Raw genomic sequence first — 26166 nt, 5'->3', positions numbered from 1 at the left:
TCATAATTCAGTAAAAAAAAAAAAAAAAAAATAAAGGAAATTTTTTCTTTTTTTTTATTTTACATTATTTTTAATTACCAATTGTCAAAAATATTGAGTAATTATTAATTAATAAATAAAAAATAAATTTATATTACAACAAAAAATAAGTTAATATATTAATAAACAGACAAATCAATTGAATAATTAAATTAATAATTAATCAATATGAGAAAAGGTATAATAATTTGAAATAAAATATAGACAAAATGGAAAGATAGGTCGAAATATATTGACAAAAGGGAGAATAATAATTATTCGTTAATAAATTATTTAGACTTCTGAACAGGAAATGTATTTTAGAGCTTCTTTTTTTTTCACAATCGTAGTAATTCCTCATTAAATAATATAATTCATTAGAATAAATTTTCCCATTGTGTTAAATTATCGTTTTATTAGAAAATTGTATAAATAAAATGAAATGAGTAATACCTAGTATATAAAAATCGAAATAGGGGGAAAAAATATTTTAACAATATGACAAACAGCACTTGATAAAACATTATTACTCACTTGAGCTAAAATTGAGTCATGTCAAATATATTTCTAAAATACTTATAAAACAAAAATCGAAAAAAATCAACGTTTTATAAAGAAATAAATGATGAGAGAAAAATTTTAAACTCACTGAATAATTCAACTGATCGATTATTAATAATGTTCAGTTTTTACCGGTGCTCTCGATTTTTATAACCTGTTATAAGCTGAGAGGTCACTTTTAATATATTCTATACACCGGAACGTGTCATTTGAATTTGTCTCAATCTTTGTGTATTATGTTTATTACTATTGAGCAAATAAATAATGGCGCAGTCAGATTTTTTTCGAGAAGGGGAAAAAGGAATTCATCTCAAGCATAACTACATCTATACTATACTATGTGTCTGCATAGCAGAAACTTGTACTCAGAATAAATTTTAAACTAGAATTCTCATCACAAATTATCGACTTTTATATATATATATATATTTATAAACGCTGACGAAAAAAAATTCCCCGCAAACAATATTCAGAAACAAATATTCTTATTTCACAATAAAAATTTTTAATGCTTTTTGACAAAATCATCAAAAATACACAAAAAAATTCTTAATGATAAATAAAAACAATTTTATATGTATAATAATAATAATAATAATAATAATAATAATAATAATAATAATAATAATAATAATGTATAATAATATTAAAACAATAAAAATAAATGCAAAAAAACACAATAAATTTTGTAATAAATAATTTTACATATATAAATAAAAACAACTTTTCACAAAGTATATGATTAAAAATTAATTTACTTTTCGCACTAAGTGTAAAAATAAATATATTCCCCGTAATATCTTATCTATATATATATATGTTTTGATAACATAAAAAAATACACTTAAATGCAAATTCAAAAATAGACTGTATAAAAAAATTTTTTCTTTTTTTTTTTTTACATAATGTATAAAACGGTGACGACATTTGTTGGAGACGTCAATTGGCGCCGATGATGCATATGGTAAAAGTGTGACTGACTGTCGCGCAATGAACAAGAATAAACCAATTAATTGGCAGTGTGTATATATGTGCCACACGGTCTTTTCTGCCCGCGAAAATTTCCAAGGATAAATCACTTTTAAACCGTTGTACATTTTTGTTCACGTGAAAAAAATAACGATATACTTATGTACATATGTATAATAAACTTTCGCTGCGTCAAATAAAGTGATTTTTTTTTATTTAAAATTTTTTAAAATAGTAAAAAATTTAATTTTTTTCAAAATCCTTCATTCACACACGTAAGACGAAATTTGTTAAGTTTTTTTCATTTCATATATATATAATCTTGTCATAAAAAACCAGTATTTTCGAAAAACAAGCAAAATTTCTATATTAATTTTGAATTTTAATTAATTAATCTGCTTAAAGTTGTGTTTGTACGTGTACTAAAAGTTCTATAAAATAGAATAGTAAAAAAAAAAAAAAAAAAAAATTATATAATAGTTTTGATCGAAAAACAAAATCCGGTGCACAACTCCCCTACTTTTTAAATAAAAACACGTTTTCTTTAAGCAAATAAGATTATATTATTAAAGTAAAACAAAGTTTTCACCCTCTTGACTATTGTGGAAGCCTGATCGTGTTAAGACGACAAGGAATTAATAAACTCTGTATATATGTATACATTTATATAATTATTGTCTTGAAACTTGATAAATAAAATTAAATACCCTCTTCAAAAAGCATTTTTAACTGAATAAAGATTACAAACTTTTTTTTGCTCTTTAATTCATGTTAATACTACGCAGGGAGGAATAAGAGTTATAGAAAGTTTTAATATAATTTGCTTATATTTTTATTTTCAATTTTTTCCTTAAGTATTATTCAAGAAAGTAATTTATGATTTTCAAAAGTTATTTTAGAAATTTCATTAAATAAATTGAAAATGCAATTTTTTTTTGTAATACAAATGCGAAAGAAAGAAAATACAATTATAGAAAAAGCACTTCAAATAATTATATATATTATAGAAGAACTAGTAAAAAAAACTGTATAAATATTACCTACGCATGAAAAACATTAGTTTGTTATCAGAACACGTCAAGTATGACGTTAGTTATACGTAAAACTTTTGCATCATAGTTCTTTCGATAGTCATTCAATTTTTTTTAACGATCATACGCTGATACTGCAATAAATAATTTTATGTTTATTTTAACAATCAATCTTAACAATCATTTCTATTATTGATAATTTTATTTATTGCTTTATTCATTTAAATATTATTTAAGTATTTATTAATAAGAATAATAATAATAATACAGTGGAACCTCGATTATCCGAACCGAAAAACATTTTATCCGAACTATTTTTTGGTCTCCCGAATTAAAAATTTTATTTTCTCTATTTATTTTATCATTCATTAATTTCTGAGAAGAATGAATGATTTCTGAGTTTTTAATACATTATTAATTAATATATATATTTACATATATATGTATATACTTATGTATATTTAAAAACATATGTATTAAGTTAAATATATAGTTCAACTGTACATTTTTTTACTTTAATTATAAAAAAAAATTAAAATCTCTATTATCCGAATTTTCGATTATCCGAACCCGGCCTTGCCTATAGATTAGTTCGGATAATCGAGGTTCCACTGTAATAACGGCAAAAATGAATCATTAAAATAATATAATTATATAATATATATTATTTAAAAGGTTTCGACGAAATAAACAATTTACAATCCAAAAATTCTGAATAGTTTAAAATAATCCTGAATATAACACTGATGATTTTTATATAATTTAATTTAAAAAAATTTGTTAGAAAAAAAACATGTTTTTTAAGCATCAAAATATGTAGAAGCTTTTAATTATATTCATATAGAAAATGAAAACAGCAATTCTTCTTTATTAATTGAAACATAACACGCCTTGCACGCACCTGTTGCCATTTATTGTATATATATATACAATAACAGAGATATTAAATTTGAAAAAAAATCGGACAAGTGCTAGTTACACTCGCATTAAAACCGAGGGTTCTGTACCTTTAAACCTAAAATTTAAGGGAGTAAAAGTGTGAAGGCAGGTGGAAAAATTGCAATTTTGCTGAATTTTTCCTGTAATGTGAGCATGAAAACACATAGTCACATATATCGAAAATTATCAGTTTTTCCTTGAAAACGCTATGATAACCAACTCCAATTGTTCTCGCTATATTTTTTTTGTAATCTACACGTCAAAATACATATGTGTACCAAATTTCAGCCCTCTAGATAAATTCGTGTGGACGCTAGGGGGGGGGGGGAACATTCTTTGCTTCACTAGTTTCATAGGGTTCCCCCTTCGGGTACGAAACTCTAAAAAGACATTTTAACATTTTGGCAAAATAAGTATAAAAACTGTAAATAATAAAGAGATAATTAATTATTAATATTATTATTATTGTTAGGATTATTAATAATATTATTGTTATTAATTCAAATGAAAATTTCTTACAATTTACAATTAGAAAAGTAAATTTTTTTTATTTAAATTATATAAATAATATTATAATATTGTATAAATATTTAATAATTAAATAATAGAAAATAATAAAACAATTACAATGTTTAACTTTGGTAGATTATTAATCAAACGAGGCGCACTTCAATGATATTTATCTTCATTTATCAAATTTTTATGTTGACAATGCATTTGATAATCATTTTTTTGTTTATTTAAAATTTTTCATTTAATCTTAATTTACTTTATTTATTTATTTAAGTATCAACGGGCTTACAAAAAGAAAAAATGCCCTTTCGTACAAAGTACTATTATGATAAGAAAAAAGGAAGAAAATTATAATAAAAATAATAACTCTATAACTTTATAGAGTTTTATTAATTATTAAATTAAAATTTTTTTATCATCAAATGTGAGTCATTATTTAGTTAACAGTAAAATATTATTTAAACAAGTGCAATTTCTATCAAACTATTATATAGGATTAGTATTGTCGATTTATTAATTTAATAGAGAATTATTATTAAATTTTTCAAAGTCAGTGACATTTTATTTTATTTATTCACTTACTTTTAAGTAAGTGGTTTTAAAATTTAAAAAAATTTTTTTTCTGAATAAACTTCAAAAGAATGTGAATTCATAACAATAAAATGACAAAAAATCTTTACAGTCAGCGCTAAAAATAACTGATCGAAAGTGCGTTGAGAAAAAAAAATTAACAACAAATCTATTATTAGAAACAAGATCTACTGAAACTTCACATATAAAATCAAGTTTACTCTTATAATATTCCTCGAAAAATGATCCTAACAGGACAAACAATTTATTCATCTTTTATATACATATATATATGAAACAAAAATAAACAATATATATTTATAGCCCCAAAAGATATGCCATTTGCCAGCACAAATAAGATTAATTTAAAAAATAAAATCACTTTAAAAAACAAAACAAGATTAGTTTAATCTTTAAAGAAGACAATTTACAGAAATAGGAACAATATAATAATAAAATACCCATAAATAAATAAACTTAAACATTGATAAACCATAAAATTTATAAAAACCTATTATTTTTATAATCGCAAATACAATAATTTTTTTTTTACCGAAAAAAAGAAAAAAAAACGATCTAATGTTAAAGACACTCAGTTTCCTTTTCATTATTGTAAAACTATTCTATTTTTAAATGGGATTCTACTTCCTTTTTACACAATTTTTTATTCCGCGAGTAAAAGACACGTTCAAGGTTCAAGGTTCATGATACAAAGATATTCATTGAAATTCACGTGGCACTATTAAAGAGACATTTCTTCAATCAAACTATACATAAAAAAAATAAAATAGGACCCCAAAAATAATGTCCTGCATGTCTAGACGAAGATTTTTTTTTTAAATTCCTTTTTGCATCAAAAGAGAAAGGGGACTTGGAATAATAATAATAATAATAATATATATATATATACCTAACCTAGTGTAACCTCGTGTTTGTGAATTGTATAAGGTACATATAACGAGTTTAACAAATGCGAAGTATATAGTCGTAGGTCATGAACAGACCTTTTGTTCACTATATAGTTTATGACAAGACAGGATTTGCCAATAGGGAATATATACCTATATAATGGAAGAAGAAAGGGGTAAAGAAAGTAAAGGGTTGGCCTGTAGATATGCCATTCCCAGGAACCATTTCAAAACTATTTCAAATTGTCAAATGAAAACCTTTTGTCTGCACTTCTCTATTTCTATTCCCTTTTAAAACTCTTCTCTCTCTCTCTCTAGATATAAGTGTACCTCAATTCAATGCGAAATTTTCGATTCCAGAAGATAAAACGATAAAGAGACCATCTGAAGGTGATTCTTCCCATTTTTTCTATGAGAGGGTTTATACAACCCAATAATTACGTATAAAAATAATTTATCTCAATTTTATGACCCAGAAATATATCCTACTTGGTTTTTTGTCCGAATTGTCATTCTTAAAATGACGAATTTTTAATGATGCTGAAGTCCGCAACGTTTTTATAAACGAAAACGAAAAAATTAGATAATATCTATTACTTTGGGTTAAAATTAAAGTTATTCGGGGGTAACTGGTTTTTATAAAAGTATTAATTTCTTGAAAGTTTGTGCAAATTAAAATTAGAGGCAAATTGACATGAAAGGATCGATTTAACCCTTCCTAGGTGCGAGTTGGCGGTCGGACCCAAGTTGGGCCAACCATGTGCTCAGTCGGCCCATCTTGGGCAGCCAGAGGACGGGCCAACTAGCGAATTGATAACGTCAACCAACATAGGGTCGACTTGGTTGGCCCAACTATGGCTTCCAAAGGTTGGCCGACCTTGGCATTAAAATTTTTGCCGACCAATAAAAAATAAAATATAAAAATTTGTTATACGAATAACATATATTAGTAATTATTCTAAATTCATCATACAATTATTTTAGGTATTTAAACACTAAACGCAATCTTATATATTATGAGGAATTCCAACTCTCTATTAGAATAATTTCGAATAAGTTCGTTTTTTAATTTTGTGGTTTTGTATGGTCTAAAACAATCCTCCTATTATATGAGAAAAATTTCGGTGCGTAAAGTAAATTTCAGTGCGTAAAGTAATATTTCAGTGCGTAAAGTAAAATTCAGTGAGTAAAGTGAATCACTTTACACACCGTTTGAAAAAGAGCTTCTTTACACACACTTTTCGGTGTGTGAAATTTAACTTTAGAGGTTAGTGTTGCAAAAAATATATCTTATTAAAAATTTTTATTTAAAAAATGTTTAAAAAAAAGTCGAAAAAGTCGTATAATCCGAGGCCTGCAGTTATGATTTGTGAAACTGAAACATTTTTTTAGGTTATAAAAATGAAAATATGTGTTTTGACGGCAGAAACGGTACTGACAACTTAAATAGTAGCGCTAAATTTGAAAATCTAGAAAATTAATTATTATTTCAATAAATAATAATTAATATTTTTTATTTAAAAATTACTAAATATTCATACTAGTAATGAAAATATATCTAATATTGTAAAAATATTAGAAAAAATAATAACAATTCAAATATTCAAAATCATTCTACAAATGCTGCCAACCTAGAAATTTGAAATATTCCGGCAAGGATAATTTTGAGTAATTTAAAGATGAACGCAACGTTTTTAAAAACGAAAAATTAAAATAGAATGATTTTTTCAAGTCATTTTATTATTAATTTTGAATTGCACAAACTTTTAAGAAATTAATTTTATGCCAAAGTAATACATATTATCTTATTATTTTTTCGTTTTCGTTTATAAAAACGTTGCGGACTTCAGTTTCATATTTAAAGTTTGTCACTTATATACTCAATTTGAATTCGAACTTACATTTTTCAAAAAGAAAAGCATTTGTATAGATAATTTAATACAAATAGATTTTTTTCTGTGTTAAAAATAAATTCATTATATTTGAGTTATTTAGTGCATTATTTTAAATATTTAAATTTAATTTCAATTAATTCGAAATAGTCCAAATATGCGCTATCTGATAATTCTGATAATGATTCAATGCAATGCAGAACATTTCAATGCAAGTATGTAATTTCGGATAATTCAGATGCTTTAATGTATATTCAAAATATTTCAAGATGAATTCATAATTATTATATATTATAAAAAGCAATTTTAAATAATATTTTAGAAAAATTCATAAATGATTATTATCTATGTATCAAAAAAAAAAAAAAAAAATTGAAATATTAAACCTTTTTGTTTATTGTTATTTTCTAAATATTTACAAAAGAAAACATTTCACGTTTTTTTTAGACTGCAAAAAATAATTTTTATTATGATAAAAATTAAGTCATACAACTTCAGATTGCGAATTAAAATCAAATTTAAAAAACAATAATCACTTTAGATTCAATTTACATGTCATTAATTTTAGATCAATCATTTTCGCAAAAAATAAAAATACTTCTCACATCTTGACTTTGTCTTTTAAAAATTATATCTTGGAATTTAAAAATAATTTTTTTTTAAGTTAATCGATTTTTAAGTAATTGAAGATAAATATAATAATTAATCATGCCATTTGCAAATTTAAATTTGACAAGAAAACTGAATAGACAGGAGAAAAAATATATTAAAGATTAATGATAATAACACTGTGCATTATAAGATTTATTTTAACAAATTTTAGATATAATTTCCCTATATAAAAAGATAATTATAGAACTTAATTATTTATAAAACAATAAAAAAAAATAATCGAATCCCTCACATCGTAATGTTCTAATATAATTATTCATGACTATGTAAATTAATATTTATATTATATTTGCAACAACAAATTATTAGCAATAATTATTTAACACACACTCAAATTTATGAAAATACAAATTTTCTTCTTGTTGATTAATTAGTATACTTCTAATTTATTAGACAACAGTTATTCATTACGCTCATTATAAAAGATTTTGAAACTAAAGACAGCTTTGTTTTCTGTCATCATTAATTTATTATTACAAATATGCTCCATATAATTTTCAACGCTTGCAAACTCTATACAATTAATTAACTACAAATATAATTATATTAATCATTTCTAACTATGTATTCATATAATATTTATATGATTAACTCTACTATAATTAGTGCGATTTTTTTTATCACCTTTAGAGTTTATTATCATATATTTAATGTTTTGAAATAGAGAAAAATATTTTGTCACTAAAAAGTTCGACCGAAACCAAAACTTATATGTATTAAATAAAAAAAAAAAAAATAACAGTCTAAAATATTTTGTTTCAACAAGTGATATAAATCTATATAAATAAGTTCTTAAAGTGAAAAGAAAAAGAAAGGTTTACTCAAAATTTTTGGAGCACATCCAAAGTTCTTAAAAATTCATACAAAATTTGGGTGTCAGAGTTAAAAATATATTTCTCCAAAAAAATGATTATTTTGCCTTTTTTGTTTCAATTATATATATATACACAGTTTACTCTTAAAAGAATAATTTCAACTTAATCCAAATATATGAGAAATTAAAAAAAAATTTATAAAAAATACGGCTATAACTGCATGAGCAAGAAATAATTGTAACGCTAATCTTTTAGATGGAAAATATAGGTAGTACAAATTTTAAAAAAATAATTTTAGTCAATGAGAAAAATGTTTTCTTTATTTGTCTTTAAAAATAAAATTTCCATTTACTTTTTTTTCATAATTAACAACTTATTGGACTAACAAAAAAAAAAGTATTATACAAATGCCAATAAAATGTTTTGCTCTTCTATAGCCAAATATTTTTCTCAGTGCACAAAATTCAATTAAAAACAATACAGTATAACTCGTATAAAATAAAAACTATAAAACTCATGTTACGAAAGAATAATATAGCAACAAAAGGAAAGAAAATTGGCAATCTCTTGTCAAAAAAAAAAAAAAAAAAAAAAAAGACGTAACACAATTAATACCTCAATCTCATGTGATTAATGCACCGTTTTCAGGAGTCAATCACGTGCCAAGGTCATGAAACTTGCCAACAAATGAACCACACACAAACACACTATACACAAAACGTGGAGACACTTGTTACCAAGGGGGAAAAAAAACACTGTTTTTTTTTTAACAAGTCACATCTTACAAATATCTCGAAAACCACACTTGCTTCGTTTTGCACTCACAAAATATGTCAGTGGGTTGACCTCTTTAGTGGAACAAAACCCGGACAAACGTTGAAATCCCCAGCGATTTTCGTCGTTAATTTCAAGTTCTCTTTCTCTCTTCCTTTAATTATTATCAATGACAATAAATGAAAAATAAATAAAATTAAAAACCAAAAGAGAAGTGATCATTAAATATTATCAAAACAAATGCGACACATTGACGTTGTTATTTTCATGAATTTGCAAAAATTTTAAACAAATCATTAATAACCGAATTATTCATTTATCGTTAAAAATAAATTTAACATTAATATTATGAATGAGAATAAAAAATTAAAGAATATAGAATAATAGTGTGGAATTTTAATCTCTCTCTCTTTCTCTCTATCTCACTAAGAGAAAATCGTGTTCACGGCGTGATGGTCGTATCGAAACTGGGACAGCGGTAGAAACCAGATGAAAATAGCACGGCGTCGAGACGTTCCCCCCTACGTCCCACCAACTCACCCATCATACCCCAAACCCCTGCCCCACAACACCCACTTATATATAATAGTGTCGAACATAAGCATCACACTTCAATCACTAACCCGTGGTTTAAAATGACGTCATAAACTCCCAGTAGACAAGGTATAAACTATCATTTATATATATATATATAATGTAAGTTCAGTGTTTGATATATGATAATTAACCAAATTTTCAATATCAACACTGTATTATTATGGAAGATAGTCACAAAAATATTTTTTTTATAAATGTTTCAAATTCCTTTAGCATCTCAGAGAGAAACAGATTTTCAACACAAAAATTAAATATTTCTAATTCCTATACATAATTAAATAAAAATTAACATCATACTTTTGATATTGTGACGTCCTGGTATGTCAAAAAACTCACACTTTTCTTTTTGAAATTTATCTTAGGACGAGGGATGCAGAATGCCCTAATTTATTTTTATTAATTATCTTTTAATTTATGAATTATTTTGTATATGTATAAGAATGTTTCCCCGTGTAAATGTATGTTTGAATGAATGAATATTATATTTTACTAATGAGCAATTCCATGGGATGTGATCACAAGAATTTTTGATGATTGGAGCAATTTTATTGAAACCTTGTGGATATGTTCCTTTATTTGTACAGAATGAAAGCCCACAAACAATTTTTCAAAATTTTCAAAATTTTTTGAGATATCTCTAATTAACAATTTATGTCATTTTTTTAAAAAAAAAACCATGTAACTTTTTTTTCTTGTTATCTAAATGAGATCAACTTTTTTTCAAATTTCTCACAAAAAGATGCTATTTTAAGAAAAAAATAGTTAAAGAAAAAAAAATTTTTTTTGCCCGGAAAAAAGTCAAAAAAAAAAAAAATAATGGGACAGCAAGAACTTTGCGAGAAAAAAATTAAAACGTCCCGTGCGGCACGACGGGACGCGTGCATCTTAGTTTTCAAGTCCATTATATAGTATGAAAACTTGCAAATATCTCGAAAAGTACGAATTTTCGTAAAAAATGTTCAAGACAAAAGTTGTTCCAAACATTTTTGGAATTTGTACCACAAGTCTAAACCCAGAATTTCATTACGGTTACGAAATGGATGGAAACTAACTTTTTTATTGTGGGTCTCACATTGGGCCCCCAAAGATGAGATTTTTCAAAAATTCTCCCATGGAATTGCTCTAATATCATTTATTTTATATTAATATTATTTTAACTGAATTTACTATTTTTACAATTTTTACACATCTTTAGAATTTCAACATTTAAATTTATTATTCAACCATAAAGAATAAATGTTCGATAATCTGGTTCCGGGGTTTTCCCTCCACATTTTCAGGAAACATGCAAAATCCTTTTTTTTGTATCTATAAAAAAATACCATAAAAGCTGTATCAATGAAGAAAACGCTTAAACTACACTGAAAAAAATTTGCTTCGCATTAATGACTATATTAAGCATATCAACTTTAAATCTAGTCAGCGTAACCAAGCATCCTAGTCAATTCAGTTATGTAGCTTGGTTAATATTGTCAAAGTCGATTTAGTAGAATTGACCCCTTCTTTCTTAGTTATATAAACTAAGGTGTTTGGTTAATATCGCATGTATCTATAGTTAATTTTGCTAAAGTTTAATTAGTCAAAGTGATTCTAGCCAATATGTAACTAAGATATCTGGTTATTCTGATAAGCTTCCCTATAGTCATTCCGACTAATTGTCGAAATCAACATTGACCAAGATTGCCTAGTGGGTTCCTCTTGTAACCAGGCAAATTAGTCAATTCCTGGTATACGAGGGTTAGGACCCACTTGGAACGATTCCCCGGAAAGTGCCCCCTGGAGGTTCTATCAGAATTCCGCCGGAATTTCCAACGTAATTCCGTCGGAATTCTATCGGAGTTGCAAAGAATTTCCGATGGGATTCCGACGGAATTAGGACTCTAAAATTTTTGAAAAAATTAATCAGAATTCCGTTGGAAGTTCCGGCGGAATTCTGGTAGAACCTCCAGGGGGCACTTTCCGGGGAATCTTTCCAAGTGGGGAATTTTTTTCAGTGTAGAAAGAGTATCGATACACATAAGGATCTTAATCCCTAAAATTTAAGATCTCAATAAATAAAACATCTAAAATGAATGAATGCAATAAAGGATCATTTATTCTCAGAAATGACATAATTCCATTAAAAGTGTGCGAGTTAAGCCTTGCAATAAAATTTCAATTAGACAAAACAGCAAGGGACCCAACTCCACACATAGCGTAAACATTTGTTTGACAAATGTTTTATTGCACCTCCACATCATCACCTGGTACCTGGTCCACGTGGACCCTAAGGGTTTTTAATACTCAAATTCTATGTTTAGGGCGTGATTTTTATGTTGTTTTCAGCAAATCAGAAACCATAATTTTCTCCTTTTTCCGAAATTTTCCCTCCACCTTCAACTTTTTGCAAGTTTTCTTAAGAGTGAGAATGAACGACGCGGTTACCCAGAGCGTCGTCCACAGAAAGATTTTGGCGCAATTTTTAAAATCAACCAATCAAAAATTCTCCATAAAGTTGTGATTGGTTAAAATTAAAAATCGCGCCAAAATCTTTCTGTCGATTGTTTGTTCGGCCATTTGCAATTTAGGACAAATGAAAATTCTATCAATTAGAAATTCTGTTAAATGATTTTTCGGTTAAGTAAAAATTCTGTAGTATGAAAAATCGGTTATATGGAAATTATATCAAATAATAATTCGAACAAATGAAAATTCATCACAAAGAAAATTCTATGCAATAAAATTCTAACCAATAAAAATTCTTTAAAATGCCTATTATGTTAAATGAAAATTCAAGTAAATAAAAATTCTATGAAGTGAATTTTCAGTTATATAAAAATTCAGTAATATAGAAAATCGTTTTGATGAAAATTCTGAAAAATACTAATTCGAACAAATAAAAATTCGGCTCAAAAATAATTATGACAAATGAAATTCCATAAAATGAAAATTCTAACTAATGATTTTTAGAATATAATCATGCGTCGTAAATTTTATTACTTATAGAATTTGCTTTTATTGTAATTTTCATTTTTTTGAATTATTATTTAACAGAAATTCCATTTAATCGAATTTTTATATTACAGAATTGTTACTTAAACGAATCTTCATTTTACAGATTTTTTATTTCACCGAATTTGAATGTGTCAAAATTACAATGTGCCGGAATTTTCATTAGACAGAATAGCCATTTAAAAGAATTTGTTATTTTATATAAAAAAAAATATGAATATATATATATGTGACGTTCCATGAGGAAAGGGACCTTAGCTGCAATAGACGCATTTTCCAGAAAAGGTATTTAAAGTAGAGCGTCCCTGATTGGTTGAGACCCTCCATCGAAAATCAGCCCCACCACCTTACTACTACATCGTTCCTACAGCTCACGCTTACGACAAGTATACTAGTGTAGAAGTGGTGGGGATGGTTTCTGTAGTCCGTGCTGGAACGCGATTAACATGGTCATGATTAATGCTTTATAACAAAAAAACTAAATAGAAAAGTACAATTTTTAACTTTTGTATCTGAAAGAGCAACTCAAGATCTATCGACTGATATCAAAAACTCAATTTTCATTTTTTTGCAGCTAAGGTCCCTTTCCTCATGGAACGTCACATATATATTATAAATATCGTTTCTATACTGATAAAAAAATTATTTGATTCTAAGAATTAGTTGCTTTATCAAATAAATATTTAATTGTATTATTTTGAATTAATTAAATGGTATTTGTTTCAGATATTGAAATTATTGGTCCAAATACAATTTATTTAATCCAAATAAAAATTACGAGGTTAAAGTAAGTATTTCAAGTAACCGATTATTTGAATCAAATAAATTGTTTTTCAGTATAGCGGAATTATTTTATTATTAAATATTTAAAGATTATTAAAGATTTAAAATACCTTCTTCAAAATTAAACTTCATTTAAAAATGAAAAACGGAAGCAGAATGCGGAAATTAAAAACGAAATTCAATATAGGATGTGACATTGAAAAGAAGAACAAGTTAGTGACAAGACACGAACTGCGATTGCATATATAAAAAGAAATAATCGGAAAAGGGCTAAATATGAGATAATTTTCTGATGACCTTTAAAAAAAAAAAAAAAAAAAAAACAATTTTCAAGGCCAATACGAAGAAGATGAAACTAATATTTCTCAAATCACCTGTTTTTCGAATTTTCAATATTCTATGCTATAGAAAACAACTAATTTGTATTATTTATACCTATATATGTATATATCAGTTTGCTAAACACATATCATGTAGCCACGATATACATATTGAAACAATATCTGATGCTGCATTGCATGTTTTGAATGCATATTTTCAGATGGAGTTTCTGGCACGTGCGGATATAAATTATGTGATCGTTTTGTATCCCTGACAATCACAGGGTATCTCTGACTCTAACATAAGGTCAAGGTTTTTCGAGTATCGGATGGCGGTCACAATGTAGTCGAAGGTAAAAAAAAGATAACAAGGTTGCTTTTCTTCGATCGTTTAAAGACATTGAAAACTTAACAACTTTAAAGAAGACTCACTAATAATATAACCTGTTTCATATATATAACTCAATTAATTCAATTGCATCTCTCAAGAACCAAGTCAAATTAATAACTAAATAGAACTTTGCTCATTAATTTTACTTTCTAAAAAAAATTATATCGTGTATAATTTAACTTTCATCATATGTCATCTTAAATTATAACTTCAATTTTCTAAAAAAAGAAGAAGAATAAAATCATATTACTTTCTTGAAACAATGGAAACTTATTTTAAATGTTCTTAAACATGCAAGGTTTATTTTAAAATTTAATACCTATTGATGCGCATCTTCCGAAAATAAATTTTTTAAAAAATTTTAATTTTTCTTCTGTTATTTGATTTTTCTGTTTTCTGATTAAATTTCTTTTTCTCTCTTTTTATAACGTTACAAATAACCAAGATTAAATTATTTTCTTTTTTAAAGGGGGGGTAAAATATTTTTTCCTTTTTTTTCCAATAATAATACCATGTGTTCGCATAAACAAAGGAACGAGGGATCGATTGTTTCTAAAATAAACGCAAGGACTTGTGGAATTATACACTTTGCCGGAAGTTAAAGAATGTTCATGGCGTAAAAAAAAGGTATAAGGGCGAAGAATGGTAATTTTCTCTCCCATCTGCGATCGATATTTACTACTCATATAGCAATTCATAAAGCTCATTATCTACGACTCGATGATCATAAATCTCCGACAAAAAGTAATATTACACTTTTTTTTACATCAGAATAAGAAGACACTGAAATATATTCAGATATTTTTTTTTGTCATAAAAAATAGAAATAATAAAAAAATTTTAAAAGCAAAAATATTAAAATTCCAAAATTTCGAAGAAAAATGGAAAGTATATTGAACTTGACAAGTCCATTAGCATTTTCCACAGAGAGAAAAAAAGAGACTTTAAAATAAAAACGTTACAACAATATATATGAGCAATAGATAAGAAGAGTCGATGATAGGTTAAGAGGTGACAAGTACTTCCATTGAACTCTTATTTTTCTCTAAACGTTCATTGATCACCTCGATTTATCAAGACACTAAGAAAAATAATCAATTTTCAAAGTCAAATGAATTGAATAAATTTTTTCAAGATCTGACAAATTTCGATCACTATGTCAATAAAAGACATTTCTGTTTCATAAAAAGCCTTGAATTTAAAAATTATTTCAATTAATATTTTTTTTTTAATTGACGATAATTTTTAAAACAAAGAAGAAGAAGAAATATATATATATATCATTACAATTTTTTTTCAATGAAAACATTTTTAAATAAATACATTTCGAGCAGAAGATTATATTTATCATTTATCATATTTCAATATAATAAAAACCAAAATTGCCTAAAAAAACAGTATATTTAAGTTAAATACAAACTTCCTGGTTTCATAAATGTCGTAAAATTACGCCTTGAAACAAAAACTAATTTATGGTAATTGATAAAAAGAAAAAACCACTTTTTCAGAAACGAAGGTTTATGATACAGTTTTTACAAAGAATATTGATTTACCAGCATTAATATAAGTATATCTCAATATTTCACAAGAATACAAATATTTAACAAAAAATATTAAATATTTTTAAAAAAAAATCTTTTTCTAGTATTGCATATTATTACCCAGCGTTGCATAAGATTGCACACCAGGATCCCTCACTCTAGATCTGATCGATCGCAGAAAAAGAAATTGTATATATATATATATATATAAAGTGGAATAAATTGAAGAAATAATATATGTAGTTACCATCTAAAAATGTATTCATATCTTTAAGTTTTCAGGTGGCAAACAAGTCGACTGGGGGTCAGGCACATTGAACTTGCGAGATATCGTTAATTACTCTTGAGATAATTTATGTTACATCGCTCTCTTGATAAATTATATAGATACTACTTACAACATTAACTTTATATATATATATATATGTCTATAAATCGCAATATCAATAATGTCTTATCAAAAGATGATACCGGAGGATCGAAAGCTATATTCAAATAAAGACCTGAAAATGTTATCGAAACTTTTTGTTTAACTACTTTATTTAAAATAAATTTGACTATATATACTTGAATAATTTAATTATAAGAAATTTTTGCAAAAAAATAAACTAATTTCATTTCAGGAAGACGAAGCTGAAGTACACAATGTTTGTGATAAATGATTTAAAAAAATTATTTTTTAAAATGAAAAATTCTATAATTTTTTGCCTAAGAAATATTTCTTGTAGTTTTTATTAATAAGTATTTTATAATTTTCCGTGTTAAATAAAAATTGATTTCTAATCGTTGACCATAAACGTTGCGTACTTCAGCATCGTTGGGGACCGTAACATAACCTTAAACAAAAAAAAAAATTATTTTAAGCACTAACAAAAATATTAGAAAAATTAATTTCAAATAATTTCGAAAGATCTAGTTGTACACATTTCAGAAAAAATGATATTGAGTCAAAATCTTTCTTTAAATCATTTTTTTTTCTTTCAGCTGAGACAAAAATCATAATTTTTATCCAATTTTTATAAATAATATAGTTTATAAAAAAAGATAAGCTGTATACCTACACAGAAAAAACCTGAATTCAAATTGAGTATAGATTCTATACTCAATTTGATTCGCAACAAAAATGAAACTGGTTGTCTCATTTCGAGTTCTAAGGTAAAAGTATCAAAATGAAACAGGCAAGTTTCATTTTGAGAAAAAGAAAAATGGAAAAATATTGTGAAATAACGAATAATTTTGCACAAAAACATGAAATATAATAATTACAAAGAAGTAAATAACACGCTAGACTTAATATATTTGATTAAAAATTGCTTGTAATCGCGTAATAAAATAATAAAGGAAATATGTTTTTAGGTTAGAAAAATGAAAACATGTGTTTTGACAACAGGAACGGTACTGCCAACTTAAATAATAGCGGTAAATTTAAAAACTTATGAAATTAATTATTATCTACGTAAATAATAATAAATAATTTTTATTTAAAAACTTCTAAATATTCGTACTGGTCAAAATAATCTTTCTGGTGTTGTTGAAATATTAGAAACAATAATTGAAATACAAAATTACTCTGCTTATGATGCCAACTTAGAAATCTGAAATTCCAGCCAATATCATTTTGAATAACATGAAGTCTGTCCCATACTCATTTCGATACCCAAAAGAAAATGAGTTGCAACAAAAATGAGTCCAAGTTTTTTCTGTGTATATAGCTTATTTTACTCATTGAAACATTCACTATACAATCGTAATTTTTAACATTGAAAAGATTACGATTATAGAGAATGTCTCCAAAAGTAAAATAAGCTATATTATTTATAAAAATTGTGATTTTTGTCTGAGCTGAAATGAAAAAATCTAAATGTTAGAAAAATAATTAACTCAACATAATTTCTTCTGAGAATTGTATATAACTAATACCTTTCAAAACTGATTGAAATTAATTTTTTGTTTTAATTTATGTGTTAAAAATTATTTTTCAATTTGAGGTTATGTTACAGTCACTATCCTCCACTTGCTTCAGTAAGATTTCCACTGAAATTCAGTCATATTTCACTGAAAATTAATAAAATTCTTTATTGATTGAAACAGTCAAATCTGTTTTACTGATTAATGATAATTTAATAATTTTACTTTTTAAATCATTAATAATTCGACTAATTTTCAGTGAAATGTGACTGAATTTAAATGAAAATGTTACTGAAGTGATTTAATTGCTAAATTCCAGCTATTTCATCAGTAAAATTGCACTGATTTAAATTTAGAGAGCAAATAGAATTAAAAATTTTAATATAATGTAATTTTTAACAATAACTTATATAATAATAAAAATAACTAATTTCTATTGAATTTCTCTTTTTTTTTTAAATTCATTGTTCTTTCCATGAAATAATCCTTATATTGAATCATGTAAAATTCTATGAAATACCATATTATGAGCAAATTCAGTTTCTATTCTGTTTGATTTGTCCACATTCATGTTCCACTTTTTAGCAATTTTAAAGGCGTGGCACAGAAAAAACGAGAAAAATGAATGTGGTTTTTTTATAGTTAGTATTTTACTAATTAATATACACACCCATTCATAAACCACACATAATGTGAATTCTAAATTCCCTAAAGGCAACTCGTTAAAAAAGTAACGTTTTAAGTATTTTTCATTTTCCGATGCGGGTAAATATAAAAAAAATAAGAGAATTTAAAATCGACAGTAACACTCGCGGTAACATAATAATTATTATAAAAATTATATATTATAATTATTATTATTATACAAAAAATAAATAATAATAATAATGTGAAATTCAAAATATATAATATGAATTATTCATTTATTCAACATCTATAACCCTGAAACTATAGTCATACAAGTTCCCAAGACAAATAATATTCTTATTTATCGACATTTTGTCTGATATACACATAATAATGCGACTGTAGATATATAATAACCAAGCGTACTAATCGTTATTTACGAGTACGGCGTACTAGTATTATACTAGTTTTATACAAGTACAAAATAATTATATATGTCGTACCAGTACGGTACTAGTACAATAAAAGTATGTCGTACTGTTAGAATTGTAAAATATGATTACTCGATAAAAGTATAGTACTAGTACAATACCAGTACGTCGTACTTCTGAAATAAGAAGCACAACATACTTGTACGATACAAGTATAATACTGGTACGTCGTACTGGGAATCTTTGCTGGTAATGCCAACCCAACCTCACTTTCTTGACAATTGTCAAATATGAACGCGTCACTGAAAACGGTGCATTAAATGTTGGTGAAAAAAGTCGTTTATGATGCAGCAAAAGAGTTTTAACGTTTGTAACTTGTGCTTCTGTACTCATCTTGAATATCCGAGATTAAATTTATATTAAATTATCGATCTTTATAAGATTTATATTCTTTTACTTTGACATGCCGCTTTGTGCCATGGTGTTATTTCATTGAAGAACATCAAAATCTTTTCTTTTATAATCTTTTTTATACATTTATATTGAGATAAATTCATAAATTCGGTCTTGATCATATTGATATATTTTTAAATTCAATTGTGTGTTATTTCGTTATAGTTTTTCTTATACATATAACATATTTATAGGTTAGGATGTGATAATATGTTTTTCTTAACATCAAAGCAATTTTAAACATCAAGTTTAAAATTCTTTTGAAATAATGTTTAAATGTAAACAAATAATTAATTAATATTTGATAAAGTTAAGTAATTAAAATAATATAAAACACCGGATATTTTAAGATAAGTGAGAATACAAGTTACATATATTTTATATAATATATGCAAAGACATATATCATATAAATAAAAAAAATTATTGAATAAAAATAAATAACTAAAAATGAATTATTATTATTTCAGGTCTCCCACGGATTTTCTTTTAATAATAAATTAAAATAATTAAAATACTATTGTGGGATGAGAAAGGGGAGGGTATATAATATTTTATATTGTACATCATACTAGTATTGTACCAGTACAATAACAGTACGTTATACTAAGTCACAAAAGTTTTCAGTACGTCGTACTCGTATAGTACTCGTATTCTACCGATATTGCATACCGGTACGCCGTACTAGTACAGTACCTGGTACCGTGCGAAGGTACATGGCTGGTACAGTACTAGTACGTCTAGTACGTCGTACTAGTATTATACTACTACCGTACTAGTATGTGTGTTATCTGGGTATATATAACTTTTTATATTGATAATTTTTCTGAAATTACCTTTTTTACGGCACATGTTCAATTTAATTAGCATAAACGAAATGTGTCCTTATAGTTAAAACAATATAAAGAGGAAAGTTTAAAAGTGACTTTTAATTAGAGAAAAAGCACTATAATATTCTATAATTAATTTTCAACTTTATGAGACACTTTTCCTTTATGTTGTATCAACAATTTAATTTATTTGTATCCATTCAATTATCGATTATACAATAAGTATAAAATTAATTGCTTCATGGAATAAATTAAGTAATTGAACCGATCCAATATATATTAAAAATACAGAAATTACACTTCTTTTCTATTTAATATATTTAATCGGTTTTCATTATTTAATTATTATTTTTTGATTTTTCGAAACTCTGATGGTTAGCTTTTGCAAAACTTTTAAAAAATTCTTGTCATATTTTCAATAAGCGAAAGAGGAAAATAAATTATTTTTTACATTTATAGATATATTTATATTCTCATCAATAATATATATCAAACTTTAAGGAAAATTCTGATAAAATATTGTACTGACGAGAAGGAAATGATTGCAAATTATATTTAAAAATATAACGAACAAAATAATGAATAATAATTTTACCAACGTAAAATAAAAATATTTTTCCAATAATCTTCTTTCTCTTCCGTATATAACCCTCTTCCAAACACACTTTCATTTTTTTTTTCTCTTATACCAATTTCCTAATATAGAAAACCAATTTGAGTCGAGGGTAGTACGACCTGTTGCACGTGTAAAAAAGCTTGCATATATACGTTCTCCTTTAATTTTTTAGTAAAGTCGAACGTACCGAGAAAAATCCCTTGTGTGAGAAAAAGAGAATGCTTATAAAAATAATAGAGATATTTATCCTCGGAGAGAAAAGAAAAATCAATTTAAATTAAAATAGAATTTTCAAGAGAGAAATCTTTTTGTATGTTCATATCTAAAGAGCTTTACATATAATAATAAACTCTTATATCCGTTTTAATTATTAATGATATGGAAAAGAGAAAAAATTGTTTTAATCCTTCGAGGTATACATTTTTACATATAAGTATTATATAATATAGGAAAATAATTTTTTTATTACAACTTTTACGATCAAAGTCAACAAAAAAGTATAATGAAAATATTTCGAGAGGTTTTCAATTATAAAAAATTAAGACAATAATTTTTAAAAGTAAAAGTTTAAATTAAAAATTTCAAAAATTATAATTTTAATAGCATTTTTTGAAATTTGATATTTTTCCCAGTACGTTTCATAAAATTCCCTGATTTCCTTGACCCGTGGCAACCCTGATAAAAATATATTTGTCCCAGAGCTAAATAACTATTTAGAAATAAAAATGTTGTTTGTCACAAATAAACTTTCATTTGCAGCGTAAATAAAATCTTTATTTGAAATAATAAATATCTATTTAATTTTGAGATATATATATATATATATTTTTTTTTTTTTCTTGCTCCAGATGTACCAGAATGAATTTAATGAAAAAAAAACAAAGAGTGGCAATTTTTTCTACTTAATTATTTTGCAAATAAATTTGCAAAGAGTTTAATTAAATAATTTATTAACATGAATTATAGTTATGTCATTAATTTGATGTAAATGACAATAATGAAACAAAGAGAGAGAGAGAGAAAGATAAAGGGGGTAACGAAAATATTTCAATGCTCAATTATTATGTTGTCTGATGAAACATTGATCGTGGGCGTTAGAAATTTCGCGGATTTCCAGTGACGTCATTGTATATCCCCGAGTGAGGTCACAGAGCGCCGACGCGTCCCTTTTTCTGGGGGAAGCAAACGGTACGCTGACCTTTTCGTCGCGGAACACACTCACCATCGTCGTCGCTTGATGTTGGCGGTGGAGGTGGTATGGATATATGGATTTCCTCGATGGAGTCTCGCTCCCCAGCATTTTCCAGACAACCAAGAGGTTGAACGAGCCTGCTCAGGACATCGAACTGCGCGAGGGTCTTTATAGGCTCAGTTTACCCTTACTCTTCCACCCCCACTCCCAAACAACCAATATTTTACAAATAAATACAAGATATCGTTCGAAAAAAAAACCCTCCATAAAGAAAGAAGATCATGTGCCTTAAGTTCTCAACGTTCAAATGAATACAAAATTTATATACTACACTGAAAAAAAAATTTATTTGATTCAAACAAACGGTTACTTATTGATTATTATGAAATAATTATTATTTGAGTCAATTAAATGATATTTGTTTTAAATATAATTTATTTTATTCAAATAAAAATTATTTGATTCAAGTAAATATTTATTTGACAATAGTCTCACGGAGAAAAATGGGATTGCTGTGCAAACAATTTTTGGATTGTTATCAGTATATTTGTTGATATTACAATCCGCAATGTTAATATTACAATTAGGATTGTTGTCAATACAAATGTATGTTGTTTTAACAACAATACGATTTTTTTATTGTCAGTTTTGTTCAGTTTGCAATTCCGTACAGTTACAGAAGCAAACTCTCTGTCAATTGCTGATGGAACAATCCGCATTTTTTCAGCTGATAAGTTTATTGTTCCATGTCACGTGGTCATCTTGAATTCTCACAAACTGGCATGCAGATCGTCGTGTGGTTTGCTTCTGGCACATGTGCCACTTTTGCTTTTATTATTAATTTTTTTTAAGAATGACAATGGGCAGTTAAATAATAAATCCGGTTAAAGTGAGAAATCTATTGCAAGTGTAGTGAATGGATGAAGAGACAATTTCATCGTTTATCCGTAAGTTATACTCGGTTACTATTGAACATAACCTCACCTTAAAAAATACAAAATGCATATTAAATATTATTTAACAACAAATTTCAACTCAAAATAATTTTTTGGTTTCAGGTCAAAGAATTTGATTCAGAAGATGAATGTTCCACGGATTTTAATGCAAATGAAACTTTTGTTATTTCAACTGTTCCATAACAATTTTCTTTGTTCATCAAACATTTTTGTTTGTTCACCGAACAATCCGAATAATTTTCATAAAAATTCCATTTTAACCATTTTTTTGTCCTGAAAACAAATAGAACTGCTGTTTCTATATTGACAATCCGGAATTGTTGTGTCAACTTAATTTTTAGTAACCACAACAATTCTTTTTTCTCCGTGCAAGTAACCGATTATTTAAATCAAATAAATTTTTTTTCAGAGCAGCTGATTTTTTATTTGTTTAAATTTACATTTAACTGATTTTTTTACAGAACTTTCATATTTGTCCGAATAAATATCTGGAAGAAAAATTAAAGCGCTAATTTCAAAATTATACCAGAAGTTATCAACGAAATTGTGATTGGTTATTTTTAAAATTAGCGCCTAAATTTTTCTGCCAGTTTTTAAATAATAAAGCAAAAATTGTATTTTTTTGACAGAAACGATATTTCCATGTGTAGATTTCTTTAGTAAAACGACGAAAATTACCATATTATAAAATGGATTTCAAATTATTTTTTTTCAGTCTATAATTATTAGTAATTATCAATCTTGAGTGCGACTTTAATAGATTTCAAGTGATTTTAATTGTCTCTAAATGACGAAATGGTAGATTTCAAATTACTTTAGTGATAAGTTGTCACTTCTAATTATTTCAAATTGAAAAAAAATAAATATTCAATAGCAAAAACAAGGGGAAGAAAAAATATTTAAAAAAGAAAAATTGTTGCGGGATATACAGTAATTTTTAATCGAAAATGGGAGGAAAAAAATACAAAAATATAGGAATAAGTGCTTTAAAGAAATACACGATTATAAACAAAATTCCTATTGGATTTTTCTAAATATAAAGCAAAATAATAATAATAATAATAATAAAGCAAAATTATTATATCATTATTTTGCGAGAGAAAATAATGTTCATGCAAGCATAATAAAAATAAATTGAAACGATTATTTACTGGGAGAATGTTATGATAAAAAAATAAAATTCGCTAAATAACTAAAGCACGAAATAACATTTTTTTGTACAGGAGGAAAACTTCCTCCAAGATAAGAAGCTCTAATAATTAATAAATAACATAGTATAATACAAATATTATCATTTTCACAATGTGAGTCCATAAATTGATGATATCTCACGTGTCATAAACAAAAAATATTGTGCAATCTAAATGAAAGAAAGTATAATGTTAATGAGGGGTGGTTATAATTACATCATTATTTAATCTATACAATATACACGGACAAGATATTTATCTTTCGCGATATTGATTATGATTATAGAGAGACAATGGACAAAAGGAATTAAAAATGAAACAACATTAACAGAAAACAAAAATCATGCTCAAAACCTAAAATAAAACTAAACAAAGGACAATTTTGTTTGCTTATCAATGCGTCAAATACATATCATTCAAAAAAATTCATTCAAAAATGAAAAAAAGAATTTTACTTTAAGAAAACTTTTCTCCAAGTATATAGGAATTGCATATAAACATTGAAAGAAGTTAATTTTCAAAATTAATCATTAAAAACAATTTTTATTGTTTTTATATCGTTAAAAGTTTTTTAAAGCTTCGTGCGAAAGAGAAAATATTTCTTCGAAATGATTTTCTATTTATATGGCACCACAAACAATTTTATCACTTTTCTGCTATTGCTATACGTAAAGACAGTGCAGCTTTGGCTTGCTAACGTCAGGGATAATGAAAGCCACACCACGTCAAGAGTGAGACCTCCGTCGAATCGATTTTGCATTTGGGTCAGTAGGTTGCAGTACGAGCAGTGATAAGAGGTTGACTGAAATAAAGGACCCTAACTCAGATAATAGTGACTTCACAAAAAGAGGTGCGAAACAGAATATACTATATGCTGCACCTTTACAATAAGAGATTATCACAGAAAATTATATTTCAAAAAAAAAAGAAAATTTTTCCCACATTTTTTACGCTATGACAAATATATATACTTTCTGATAAATAGATGATGGACAGAAAATTTATTTAATAATAATCAAGTAACCCAATTTTACTTAAATCGAATGAAATTTTATAATTAATAAATTTTAACAGAAAAATTATTCAAGAGGTGAAATATATGACAAGAATTTTTTAAACTTTAAAACGATCAAGTGGTTGTTGCTTTATGTTGCCGACATCGTTCGTTCAAGTACTTTCGATCTTTCAACCTTGACAATTTGCTTTTTTACATTAATTGCTTTGACCCAAATTATTGAGGACCTATTCAGACTGTGATTTTAAAGTTTCTGACTTCATAACACCAAACAATTTTACCGCGCACAATTTGACAATTTTTTATTCCTCTCAAAAATGCACTAAAATTACAAATTTATTGAAACGAAAGAAGTTTCAGTAAATTATGTAAAATCAACTATAATGGCCCCTATTCAAACCTTAAGAAAATTGACCTCAAAAACAAAAATTGTAAATTTAAATTTTACCTTCACCTGCGTCGTCTCTTGTTACAGAGAAAATTGACTAGCTTCTGTTTTAAAACATAAAAAATACTTCATGTTTTAATCAAGCAGGATCAAACGATAGAAATCTCTTACACGATTTTGTAAAAATATGATTTGGTCGTGAGGACAGGAATTTTAGGGTGACTCAAGGTCAAATGAACTATATAAAATGAAATTGTAAATCGAGTACAAGGCGCG

At 26.0% G+C, this 26166-nt stretch overlaps 1 protein-coding gene across 3 annotated transcripts in view; it reads right to left on the bottom strand.

Annotated features, from left to right (window-relative positions):
* LOC127287051 (PRL-1 phosphatase) overlaps positions 1-26166 on the bottom strand; it is a 50363-nt gene that overhangs the window by 8251 nt on the left and 15946 nt on the right. The window contains exon 1 of one of the 3 annotated variants that reach the window (XM_051313772.1): positions 9714-10072. The exons of 1 other annotated variant lie outside the window; for it this stretch is intronic. The gene's annotated coding sequence lies outside the window, so the exon portion shown is untranslated. Of the gene's footprint in view, positions 1-9503; positions 9670-9713; positions 10073-26166 lie in introns of those variants that run through there. One more of the 3 variants, XM_051313771.1, reaches the window with a different exon arrangement.

The sequence above is a fragment of the Leptopilina boulardi genome, unplaced genomic scaffold (genome assembly GCF_019393585.1).
Source record: "Leptopilina boulardi isolate dan_hultmark-lab unplaced genomic scaffold, ZJU_Lbou_2.1 LbouV2_367, whole genome shotgun sequence".
NCBI classification, from domain to species: domain Eukaryota; kingdom Metazoa; phylum Arthropoda; class Insecta; order Hymenoptera; family Figitidae; genus Leptopilina; species Leptopilina boulardi.
This window is presented reverse-complemented; position numbering and strand designations above follow the sequence as displayed.